The sequence below is a fragment of the Cydia strobilella genome, chromosome 3 (genome assembly GCF_947568885.1).
Source record: "Cydia strobilella chromosome 3, ilCydStro3.1, whole genome shotgun sequence".
Taxonomy (NCBI): domain Eukaryota; kingdom Metazoa; phylum Arthropoda; class Insecta; order Lepidoptera; family Tortricidae; genus Cydia; species Cydia strobilella.
This window is the reverse complement of record NC_086043.1, coordinates 9,464,435-9,477,964: the sequence shown is the minus strand read 5'-3', so window position 1 is coordinate 9,477,964 and position 13,530 is coordinate 9,464,435. Positions and strand designations below refer to the sequence as shown.

General features: G+C 36.2%; 1 protein-coding gene across 1 annotated transcript in view; it reads left to right on the top strand.

Moving 5' to 3' along the window:
* The first annotated feature begins 797 nt into the window (after positions 1–797).
* LOC134755758 (uncharacterized) overlaps positions 798–13,530 on the top strand; it is a 61,679-nt gene continuing 48,946 nt past the window's right edge. The window contains exon 1 of the mRNA XM_063692333.1: positions 798–1,009. The gene's annotated coding sequence lies outside the window, so the exon portion shown is untranslated. The remainder of the gene's footprint in view (positions 1,010–13,530) is intronic.

Genomic DNA, 13,530 nt, shown 5'->3' with positions numbered 1-13,530 from the left:
ACTAGAAACTTATAAATGTTACAAAACAGTTCTTCTTTCTGTACCTACCTATCTATTTGGGTAAACAATTAGAATGTTGCGACGAGGATTAAGCTATTAGTTACAAAAGTTGTAATTTTTTTTTTAATCCATACGTGACCTGTGATGACGTTGATATATTTGCTAAACAACATTTGCTATGCACATTGCACGTGGTTCTTGCTAAAGTGGCTAGAAATGGAACAAAAAGCAATTCGCGTCAGCGGCAGCGCGGTAAATGATGCACATGTGTAAATTTAAACAAAAAATCCTATAACCAACGCAAAGATGGGCTGTCGAACTCTTCGATATCTGTCTGCAAAAATAATATACGATTACCGAATTACACCTATTAGGCATATTAAGTATATGCAATGCTATTATTAATCCAGTAATTAAGTAGGTATATCAAGCTGTTTTATTAAATGAAGTTACAATGAGTAATTAATTAGTAGGATTATTTTTATGCTGAAACCTTTTTTCGTTACAAAAGAAAGCCTTTTAATTCAAACGGACATTCCAAAATCAATTAAAAACCAAGTCCACGTCATGTCTTGTGTTCCAATGACAGCATCAATTTGTCATCAATGACAAACGATCCCGCAGTCTGCTGTTTACCTTCAAACATGCAACCTTTGCAAGCTAAAGGCCAGGTTATGGCGACTTTACTCATTGATTGCAGAAGCTCCGCGCCCACCCTTAGGGTTTTGGTCACGGGGTTATACCGGCGAACATAGCCGAACCACTGTGCACACAGACAGAGCTCCACACTACAGTCAGAAACGAACGAGCGCCCTATCACTACGTCCCGGTCGCGCGCGCACGAAAAGTTATTCTCTTCGTCATATTCTTGTGACGATTTGTGGAGTGAAACTTGTGAAAAACTGAAAACCTTGACTAAAACTGTGACTGTGAAAACAAAGGCACTTGGATTTTGTGTACAGCGTGGCCAATTTGTTTTGTTTGGTGCCGGCGTTTTGACTGCTGCTTGGTGAGTTATCAATTAGTTTACCAAATAATGTTTTGACTGTTTTTTTTTTATAATAACATACAATTTATTTTGAAATTATGTTACATATTGCTGTAAATTAACTTTAAAACTTACGAATGTTTACTTGCAATTTCTATATCAAGGTAGTTTGCTTTTACATGGGTACTTCGGGATAAGTCGGTAACCAGTGTTAAATAGGTTATTTAACAGCTAAGTAAAACACAAAAAGAGCATGTTTTGCGTGTTTATATCTAGGTATCGAACCTCATCCGCTGCTCGGAACCAGTTCTCGGCCAGAAGATAGTTATTATTTTTTGTCTCGATCGTGTATCTGCACTGAGCGCTGAGCGGTCCCTGGGTAGGTATGCCATACCTTGGTTTAATATAATTTCAAACTACTGCCTTACGCCCTACTCTTTTATACAGCACACAAAAAAATGAAATAACAACTCTTTAATTAAATTAAATACGTAGGTGTATGTGCATAGGTAGGTTATTACAGCGTATAAAATTTTTAAAACCGTTCAAGTGACACCCTTACGTGACATATTTATTTTTTACATAATCTGTAAGTAAATATTATTTATTGCACCCACCAAAAAGAAAACAAATTTAAAAAACTGACACTTGGCAGACGGACGGATGGAAATACGAACAGTAGAGGCAACTTTGCCTGAAGTTCGCACCCTAAGGTTATGAGACCCTAGAAGAGGGAAGTAGACATTTTTCATAACAAATTAGGGTCCTATTTAGGTAGTTATTAATACAAGTAATTCTAGTTATACGTGTAACTAGATACATATTACAAATATAACTAGGTAGGTGGGGCAGCGTGACTGAGTAAACAAATTATAGTAATAGGATACTCAGGATAATTTTATACGAGTAGATAAATTATAAATGATAAATAGCCATATACTTATTAGATTGACGTAGCCAACCGCTTTTGAGCTACAATCGGAAATTAGGACTTGATCTTATTTGGATCTCGTGTGACATAATCCCATCGTCACTTGCCAAGAGAGCCAATTGGTTCGCATTTGACTACAAATGGAAATCAATTAGTAAAGTTCCGGCATCCGCCATCCAAGGGACCGCAATAAGATGCAACCGGGAATCCTTGGGTTTGCTCATTGTGTTTTCATGGGCTTTCCCAAGCCTGTAGGATGAATGTGTTACCGCCTCAGTCTCAGGGCGATGGGCTCTCGCAGTCATTAAAATTCTGTCTTCGGCCCGATTGCCTTTACTTAAGATAACAAATCCGGTCCTGCCGTCATCTCGACTCGATGTTAATAAAACGAACGGGATATTTCCTAAGGTTCGATACATATTAGTGTGCTTTCTTATCAGAATTACGTAAATAATGTTGGTAGTTAAGAAGGTGCACGAGCTTTTGCATAAATAATAATATTTCGGTATTTAATAAAGTGGCTGGCATTTTTTTTTAGTGTCAAGCTTATCAGGTCATTATACAATTATCAAAGAAGATAGAATAGTGTTTTATATTTTGGTGATACTGTTTCTAGTAAAACCTTGGTATTTATTTAGTTCACTAATCCTAGAGGGGAAACTTAAAGTGACAAATGCAGCAGTATTACATTTAAAGCAAATCAAAGCAACGAGAATGATGCTTCCCACCAGTTTGGAGAACGTGAGACATATGGCATCCAGCCCTTCTAACTACATATTTAGTATTTCTGGATATTTTCCCGCATGCGGCTAGTTAACTCTCTACATAGTTTATTGATCGGTAAATATTTACTACCTACCACGACATTTTCAAGTATACTGGGGCCACATAGATAAGCAATCAAGCAAGGAAATTATCTTCTACTTAAACAGTAAATAACATTAGCTACTAGTCTACTAGTATGCCTGCCTCCTAAGCTACCAGCCATACATAAATATCTACGAACCGGGCAAATATTTACATTATCGGCTATCTATATTCCAATGTTTAATTTATAACTGACATGTTTGTATGCTCCTGATATTCCGACAGACCTATCAAGGAAACAATGAATAATGTCTCCACAGATACCACAGGGTAAATGCCCTAGGGCGCAAACAACTGAACAGTACATAATGGATCTAATCGTCGGAGCAAAACTGCAATTTGTTGTTAATTACCTAACATCTTGTGGTAAAATGGGCGCAAGAACCTGGACTAATTGCCGCCATTAAGGTAAGCTTCTGGAGTGCTCAGACTGCTCAGGTGCGCAATGCCTAGAACTGAACAGTCGATTGAACACTATTTTTATAAGCATCTAATTAAGATTTTTGTAATTGCGAATTAGATTTAAAAGTTAGAATAGTGGTGGTTCACAACCAAAAGTCATTAATTAAAACAATTAACTAGATTAAAATAAAGTTGGCATCTCAGTATCGGCCAATCAGGATTAAACTGGGTTTTAATGGTGACGAATTTATTAGTAGTTAATCCTATGAGCTCTTTTGAACCCATCAACTTTTAACATGGACGGTGACTTCATCAATGGACTACCTTCTATTATTCAATATTAACATACTTAATTCTTATGGTATCACGCATATACATAGATGCACTCACCATCGTGAGAGCTCATCGAGCAGATTGGATTAATACAGATGCTTTTGAATGTTGGTATTTATACTGTTATCCTTTGGTTTTGTCATATTCCATCGTAATATCAATTTATACCCAGTCATAGCTAAAATAATCTACATTCCTATTTTATAGAAATAGTTCAGCATACGGGTTATAATGCTGATAATTCGCCACTGCCAGAGTGAAACTCTCTTATTACCACATCGACTGCCTACTATCTTCTCATACATTTGTTTCAAGTTAATTTTAACAGTAAGCCTTACAATGCAAGGTTACTTTTTAGGGTTCCGTAGCCAAATCACAAAAAACAAAAATGGATTCGTCATGTCTTTCTGTCTGTCTGTCTGTCCGTCCGTATGTCACAGCCACTTTTTCCGAAACTATACTGTTGAAACTTGGTAAGTAGATGTATTCTGTGAACCGCATTAAGATTTTCACACAAAAATAGAAAAAAAAACAATAAATTTTGGGAGTTCCTCATACTTGAACTGAAACTCAAAAAAAATTTTTTCATCAAACCGATATTGAGGTTTCTAATACCCCTCCCCTTACCCCCCCCCCTCTGTAACTTCTAACATAAGAGAATGATAAAAGTAAAAAAAATATATGATGTACATTACCATGCAAACTTCCACCGAAAATTAGTTTGAAATACGTCATAAATCGTAAACCGCAATTTACCTTTCACTCACGTTTCACATAAAAAATACATTGTTTAAATTGTGTAATGTACGGAACCCTCGGTGCGCGAGTCAGACTCACACTTGGCCGGTTTTTTTTTTCAATAACACCATCGAGCTTCAGATACGAGGACGGGAAAGTAAGAACTGGCATGCCAGAGAACTTGAAAGTTGGAACTGATATAAGTCCCGCCTGCCTTGCAAGGACATTCTTGTAGGTATGCATAATAAATGGTGACTCAATATTGGGTAGGTTCATTCATTAAATTTATACAGATTGTTCATTAATTTAAAATATATATATATATATCTCGCTTTCTGAAGGCAAACCGCCGGAGACGAATGTGGAAGTAAAATATTATTCCTTATAAGTTATGAGTCAGCGTAGGATTCATTGTGCTAGAAAAACTGTCAATGCGTGTGCTAGAAAAAATGTTTGCGTAAAATGAAGCATTTGCGTGTAAATAAATGTAACAACAGCAATCTTCCGTCTCTTCCGCAGAACGCGGGGGCCTAGGGAGATATAAATAATGAGCTAATTGTATTGGGACCGGCCATTCGCTGACCGGTATGCAGTGCGTTGTCGAACCGAAATTGCCAGCTTGACACCTACTATAATTCTGTTTTTAGTTGGCCCAATGTCAAATTAAAAAATTATAATGTTCTTTTAAATTGTACGTAGTAAAGTGAAAATATACATACTACCAATATACATTTATGTAAACTAAAGACAGAAAACAAAATACCTAGAAGTCTAAAATAAACCCAGTCAGTAAAAATAAGCCGAAGTCAAAATAAAAGAACTTTAAAATAAATTGTTTTATATACTACATATTGGATATTTTTCGAAATTATTATTATAGTAAATAATATTAATATGTAAACAACGCTGCCTAATAGCCTACATAGCTATAAACATGTAATAAATATGCGCCTGCATCTCTTATTCATTACATAGCGTACGGTAGGGTTCAGGGTCACCAAATGGCGGACCGCGGTCCGCATCCGGACCGCCGACGTTTTTTATTTTTTTGCTTATTTAATAATTTCAATGAGAAATGGACCGCGATGGTCATTTTATTCTAAGAACCGGACCCCTGAAGCAACTAATTGGTGACCCCTGGCGTACGGTGTATAGTTTTCGCACCTGAAATCAGCGCCCTAAATATATAATTAATGATCTAATTCCATTGAGAACCATTAGCTGACCGGGTTGCAATGTGGGCAGCAGAGAACCGGCCAAACGGAAGTGACTGAAATAATTACACTGTGCCATGTGACAATCTTCCATTAATTTTCACAGAAATATCACCGATTAAAAATGTGTAGGTAATATGTTTATGAATTTGGTTTTGATAAAAAAGGGTTATTACTATCCTTTTGCAGACACTGTTTTTACACCTATGAAATCTTACAAAAAAATCGGCTAAAAAAACAATGCGTGATGTTGTTCTGTATTTCTTGCATGTTGTTTGGAGTCCTTGGAGGAATGTGTGACTATATTTTGCAAGCAAATAAAAGGTGTGCTCCCTGCGTAATTTGCAAAAAACTGCAAAAATTTCGGACTTTTTTCAGTTTTTGCAGTTTTATTATAAAACTGTGGGTTTTTGGTCAAAACTGTCTATGTAATGTTGAAAGTACATCAATAAATTTGGAACAATTTAAGCCCATTTACAGCGCCGTATATCGAATAGTTCTTGAGATATGAGGCTTTAAAAAAGGGTATTTTTTTCTTTATAACGTAATTTTTCTTTATGCCTACATTTTAAGACAAATATCAGCGCAACCGCTCATGCTATGATATATTGCAATAAATATAGTTGTAGCAAATTTAATTACCTTTCATTTAAGTGCATGAAAGGGTCAGTAAGTCCTACAGTTCTCTTGTTATCATAAAAAAATAAAATTGCTATAATAAAAAATTGATACCACGTCGGTGGCAATCAAGCATATGGCCCGCTTAATGGTAAGCAGTTACCGTAGCCTATGGACGCCTGCAACACCGAAGATATTACACGCGCGTTGCCGACCCTAACACTGCTCTCCCTCGTTGAGCTCTGGCAACCTTACTTACCGGCAGGAACACAACACTATGAGTAGGGTCTAGTGTTATTTGGCTGCGGTTTGTAGGGATTTTGACAATGCCTTAAACAATACATTAGTTGCCTTCCCCATTATAGCAATTTCATTTTTTTACGATAACAAGAATTATTGGAGGTTTCATACGAACGACACCAATACATGTGATGGAGAGCGAACTATGTATACAACCCCTGTACTTACGCAGAAACTATTTAGCAACCAAATATAGTTTAAAGTGCCTTTCTTTGTTAAATAATACAACTTTAGAGCTTTTAAAATCACTTAATTTATCAATTCAAAATAGATATTGGAATAGAAAGAAAAAACCCCTTTTGGCATTAATTTACAGTGATATTAAATCTGAAACAGTATCTGCATCAAACCCTCTCAAAATGTTCACTTTAAATACATGGGTGTCATATATAAATACAAAGGATATTATAGCTAGTAATTTAGATTTAGTTAAGCGCTCCAAGCAAATGTACGATTCCCGGGACTTGAAAAACGTTGTATTATGTGAATTAAACGAGAAATATAGTGGCTGGCACAAAATATATACAGACGGATCTAAAGACATAAATAGTACAGGGGCCGCATACCATGATCCTAAAAATAATGTAAATAGTACATATAAGATAGCGTCAGAGATATGTATTATGTCAGCGGAACTATTTGCAATTTCAGAAGCCATGTCTTATTCGTTTAACTTAAAACTTAAAAATGTCGTGATATTTACGGACAGCAAAAGCGCGTTGCAGCACATAGCTCGCTGCGCCTCTGGACACAGAGGCACAATGTTAGCTTACACTGTGTTGCATAAATTAAGTATGATACCCACTGACATGACATTGAAATTGCAATGGATCCCCTCACATAAAGGGTTAAGAGGTAATGAGGATGCCGATGCCCTAGCAAAAGACGCGTGCACAAAAGGTGCGGATGTGTACATCTTTCCAGACTTTACTGAGAAACTACATAAATATAAAAGAAAAATTCATTCTGTCTGGAAAGAACACTTTGATGAACGTAGCAAAGAAAAGGGCGTGTGGTACAAGACGATGCAATCGGAACCTCCTCATATACCTTGGTTTACTAACGGTAATTTAAGTAGACAGTTAATTAAGATAGGCTTAAGATTGCGTTCCGGGCATATCCCGTCAAAAAAATTTGCTTACTTGATGAAAAAAGAACCATCACCAAATTGCCAAGTTTGCGGTTCTGTTGAAGATGTGCAACATATTTTGACGGAATGTGCACGGAATGAAAGTGATAGACAATCGTTACAAACTACCCTCAAGGTAAATCGATTAGATATAGGTGCTTTTCAGAGCATCTTAGCTGTACCGACCTCAGAAGAGGCTAAACATATATTTTTATATATTATAGATTTTTTCAAACAGTACAATACTATCCCATAAGTAGACATTTAAGAATACTAGTATAAGGTACAATGGGGCTGGCATAATCATGTAACTGGTTTAAGTCCCTAAATAATAAATAGAAAAAAAAAAAAGAGAACCGTAGGACATACTGACCCTTTCTGGCACTGGCAAATTAAAGGTTATTAAATTTTCTACAACTTTATTCGTGGCAATATATCCATGGGCGGTTGTGCCGATATTTGTCTTAATATATAGGCAAAACGAAATTTTTACTAAAAAGATAAAAATACCCTTTTTTTAAAGCCTCATATCTCAAGAACTATTAGACATACGGCGCTGTAAATAGGCTTAAATTGTTCAAAATTTAATGTACTTTCAAGATTACAAAGCAAGTTTTGACCAAAAACCCATAATTTTATAATAAAACTGCAAAAAATAAAAAATAAAACCGAAATTTTTGCGGTTTCTTGCAAATTACGCAGGGAGCACAACTTTTTTTAGTCTCACAATCCTCCAAGGTCTCCAAACAACATATAAAAAATACAGAACTACATCACTCATTGTTTTTTTATTGTAAGATTTCACCGATGCATTTGCTATCTTGCTGCTAATAGGGACAGGAACACGACACATCGTTACGAGTCCAGCAGAACGTGTCTTGAAAAAGAATAGATGTTATAATCCCTACATCATAGGACTAGTACTATTCAAACCCTAACCCAGACGTACTTACCTAGAGGTCAGACACCTCCCTCATAGTTATGCCATCTCATCGTCATCACATTATCATGAACTGCTGCTGCATTTGCTACTGCTGCTGTCGTTGCAATTTACCTCTTTATAAGAGTACCTATCATTTCATAAGTTTCATATACTTAATGCAACTTTGTATGGACATCACCAATTTTTTTTATTTACTGATTCTGGAACGGTCACTCAACTCACTCATAATATTTATAAAATTTACCAAATAATACCAATGCAGGTTTAAGAGTGACTGTGTCTAGATTCTCATACAATAAGCGTTTCTTACTTACGACGCATTTAGCTCACAAGATTGCCCACACGCAGACGATTCGTGTTTCTCTGTCTACGCGGACTATTAGCGGTTTGCCGCATTTGCGTTTTTCCGCCTTAGCTGATTCCGGGATTTCTAAGCTTTTCTGTTTTATCTGGGTCACCATTTCTACTGTCATTTTATGTAAATTTATGATACTAGTAGTAGTCGATAACGTAAAAGGCAACTAATATCATAGTGGATAAATGTACCAAGAAGTACAGACTAAGGAGAAAAGTGGCATAAAATAGGTAAGTACTTTAAATAATAAGAGGTAGAAACGAGCCTCTAAAAGATTAGAAATAAAACTTGCAATGATGGTCACGACACTCATGTCACTCATGACTTAGGTATGTAATGAAGGATCGAATACAGTGTAAGTGATCTTTAACCATAAATGAGGTGTCGTTTGAAGATGCTTTATAAAAGTACTAATTTTGACATCAGGTCTGCTATTGCAAGCCATTTAAATTTGATTGAGTTGAGAAAGAGAGGAGATGCTGCGAAAAATACAGATACTTAATGAAGTCTTAAATATCTTCTTCTTTCTTATATAGTACCTAAGTAATACCTATCAGAAGTATAAAGTCACGTGATACTATTTATTCCAATCATAATTTGGTCTAATATATCGAGTGCATGCAAATTCTGTTATAAACGAGTTACACATGCACAGGATATTGGGTTTTAGAATTGAAGTCCATCGAGCAAATGTCGTTCCCCAAATTGCGTTAGTCAGCCTAGTCATAAGTGTCATAACGGACTGGTAGAACAGGTGGCAACATCGAATGTCGACGGCATATTGCTCGGCGTGCCGTATGACATTCGACCGACTGGAATTCTGTCACAACACTAGCATAATCAGTAGTTTAACTTCATTTAAGTGTCACAATCAACACATGAATAATGCGCAGCACTCCTCGGGCGGAATTGCTACTACGTGTAATGAGTGATAAGGCTCCGTCTCATTGACGCGGTAGCGGATTAACCGACGCGGATTGCGCGCGGATTGCGCGCGGTACCGCGCAACTCGGAATGCACAGAACAGAACGTTATGACTATGAGCTATGCCACATTGCCGAAGCGCGGCACCGCGTTCAATCCACCGACCGAATGCGGAACCGATGCGCGGTTGAGGGGGGAGCGGACGCGGCCACTCGCCAGTCACATCGAGCGCGGATCGGAGAATTCGGAGACGAAGCGGTTGTGCGGAACGAAGTAAATAACAATATACATATAAAGCAATAAAAGTTCTTCCCCATCCGACGAGTCAGTCTCGTACGACATCGTGCCGCCAAGTCAACTGCCCGCGCCCGCCCACCCGAAGCCGTAGGTAACTTACAAGTTACAACGTTCGCGGGTCCCCGACCGCAAACCAAACGCTTTTAATCCGCCGACCGCTCTCAATGTGACATCGCCGCCTTATTACTAACTAATGGAGCCTTTAGGTTAGGTTATTAAAATACACAACATCTTACCTAATTTTACATTTAACTTACTTGTACGTTATTAAGTATTTGAAAATTAAGTTAATAAAGCTGGTTATCACTTATCACGCACGTTCGGTAAATACATTGACATCTTTAAATAGTGTTCTTAGCGTCCTCAACTTAGATAAGTATTTGAAATGAAATTTGTAAAAAAAGACACCAAACATTAAATAGGTATATGAAATTTATGTACACTTGTAACACTACAAATAAGATCGTGTCACATATTTTGCAGGTGACTGTATTTACACGATGTAATTTTTAGATAACTTACCATGTTATCGTAATAACTTAATAGGTTGTGGTACTGATCATTAATATTTACTTGTGTCAAGTTTCGGTCATGTCAAATTTATGCGGTTGGGACACGCAACCGTGAAATCACTTGACAAAACTGAATACGTAAGCATGCCGAAATGTCGCCCCCGTTTTTCTAATGCTCAAATTACTTTTGTAATTGAGGCTTTATGGGATTACCATTAAACAGTTTAAGCACATGTATTTTTTATGGTTAATTGGCAGTAAGAACAACATCGACAGTATTTAGTATCTACTTTTAGTATTGCCAATATGTACAAGTATATCGCCGACGGTGGGCCTATTGGCTTTTATCTTTAAAGCACATTAGTCGGGATTCGGTCGTAAATTAAAAACATAAAATTAAACTTATTTTCCATGAATTAAGGTTTATTTTAGAGTGTCGATGGCACAGCGTGTACGGAGGAGCACTGAACTTTGCTAAGGCTTTTCCCCACACCTGAGGTTCACTCACACAGCCATTCATTCTAAGCGTTTAGTTACTGCATGGATAGACAACACATGCATTTATAATTATCGTCACACGTAAGCCCATTATTATTCTCAATGTTGCTAACGATGTGACCTCGCAGGTGGGTTCTTGTCGTTATCCTGACAGACGGCTGTATTTTGGGAACCAAAAGCACGATTGGGGTGCTTTTGATTTTCTTAATTAGTTACAGGGAACCCTTTATGACGTTGTGGATTCTTAAATAGTGTTTTTGTACATTTGCCTGGAAAATTGCTTCTTGTGCTGTGCTAGAGGTAAAAGTTTATTATTTATATTTGTTTATACTTTTTTCATGTGTTTATCATGTTACTAAATAGGTAGATAGTAACCGGAGCGCTCGGTACATACTTTTACATAAGTACTTATATCAAAACTAGGTATTTTTATACATATAAAACGTATCTCAGTTTAAAACATACATTATTAAAGGTTTGTAGCAAGTCATCATTAGTCATCAAAGTAATAACCCGTAAGATTGCTTCGTAATTGGTATTCTATCATGAGACGGCAATTATTGACTTACCTGCCGGCAATACTCTTATTGCGTCCCGAGAAAAAAAGGGTTTCACACACATTTTACAAAGAGCCTAAGGTTTTTGTGCAAATTTATTATGGCTGGGATTTTTCCTATGAATTTCAAGTAGATACTTACCTATCTTCTCGGCTTGTGGTTTTCAAAATATGTCAACACATCTTAATAAAATAAAATAGCCTCTTCTCCCTGTGCTATTTATGATAAACTGTTATGTGTTTAGTTTGTGTTGTGGACGAACTTATCCCTGTTTCAAATTTCAGCTTTGTGTATCAAAAGGATCTCTATGAAAAATATATTTAACAGACAGACCGACCGACGCCAAAGTAAGTACCTAATTCCATTGATTTCTAGGTTGGACAATTTTTTGGGACTTTAAAATCTAACCATCATTTGAGAACGGACATTATATAGATAGAACGGAGATTATTATATTTGTTAATCGTCAGACGCACTCCTAAAACCCCTAAAAACCGAAGTCATAAATAATTTCATATTCAGTCACAAGATAAATTACTTAATTAAATATAATATCAAATTGATTATAAAATTTACAGGAAACACGAAATTTAACCTATCGTGGCCATGAAACTTTCCGGTCAATGTAAACTATTTAGCGTCCCAGTAAACAAGTCGATTGTATCAATAAAATTAAGCACAGCTTGATTAAATGAAAAGTAAACTTTATTTGAAGCACAAATTGGACCGGTATGGAGCTGTTAATTCAATGCTACTGACTTTTACGAAGCAAAAGACCGCCACCCGACCTTATTACTCTTCTACAATTTCAAACTTAATCAAATCGAGTTAAAATCGAACTCGGAATTGATTCCTACAGCACTTGATGTATAAGTTTTGAATGTATTTCTTTAGTGTCTTCGTGAGAGAAAGCATTAAATAGTTCGTTCCCCGGACGTTATTTCTGGAAAGTCAGTAGAGTTTTTACTCCGAATGGCTATTTTAAGTATTCCTGTCACGGCAGCTATTATGGTCTCTTCTTGAGAGCGTAATTATCAAATTTGTTCCACTGTTATAATTAGTCTATGATAATAGTCTATGATTTCTTCCACGCTTTAATAAACCGTGTACATAGTTTTACGTCACTTTGGATTCAATATAATCAAAGAGGATATAATATAGAGCGGTACTGTCATAGTAAATTTTGTAACCACAGTAAATTCACTGCCATCTATCGACACACTTTAAAACTAAAAATGAAGATTTAAAAAATACGATAAAATGTATTTAAATATGGATATAAAAAAAATTGCATTAATTATTTTTATATGATTTTGACCCATATGCGTCACTGATATGCGTTAAAATTGTTAAATAACAAACTAAACCGTCAACGCCCTCTATACGAGAGTAGGCCAAAGGTAGTGGCGCCATCTGATCGAGAATCAAATTTTCGTAATTTCGAGGCACGTTTTTCCTTAGACTGTATCCATCTATTACGGAGTTATATCTATCTTTGATATAATTAAACTATTACCTCTTTCATGTGTTTGGAAAACTCGTCTATTAACTATTGTTATTAAAATAATTGTCTATTACAATAAGAATTTATGGGGTAAAATTCTATGGTTACTTTCGTGTATTTATCTTTAAATCCTTAAGAAGTCAAACATTGAGACATACCCTAACTAATAATAGGTTTATGTGATGGTGATAGGTACTGATAATTTTATTTTTACGATCACGTGATATAATTTTTTTTAAGTACCTATAATTATTGTAATTCTTGGACGCTTGGATGCTTGGACGATATCTGTTTGGATTTGGAGTGATATACCAATTAGTGGTCTTGTAATGGTTTCTTTTTTTTACTTAAAAGAGAACTAAAAACGAATAAAAGTAAGACCAAGACCACCCGCCATAAGTGCTAGCAGCCGCGTACTGT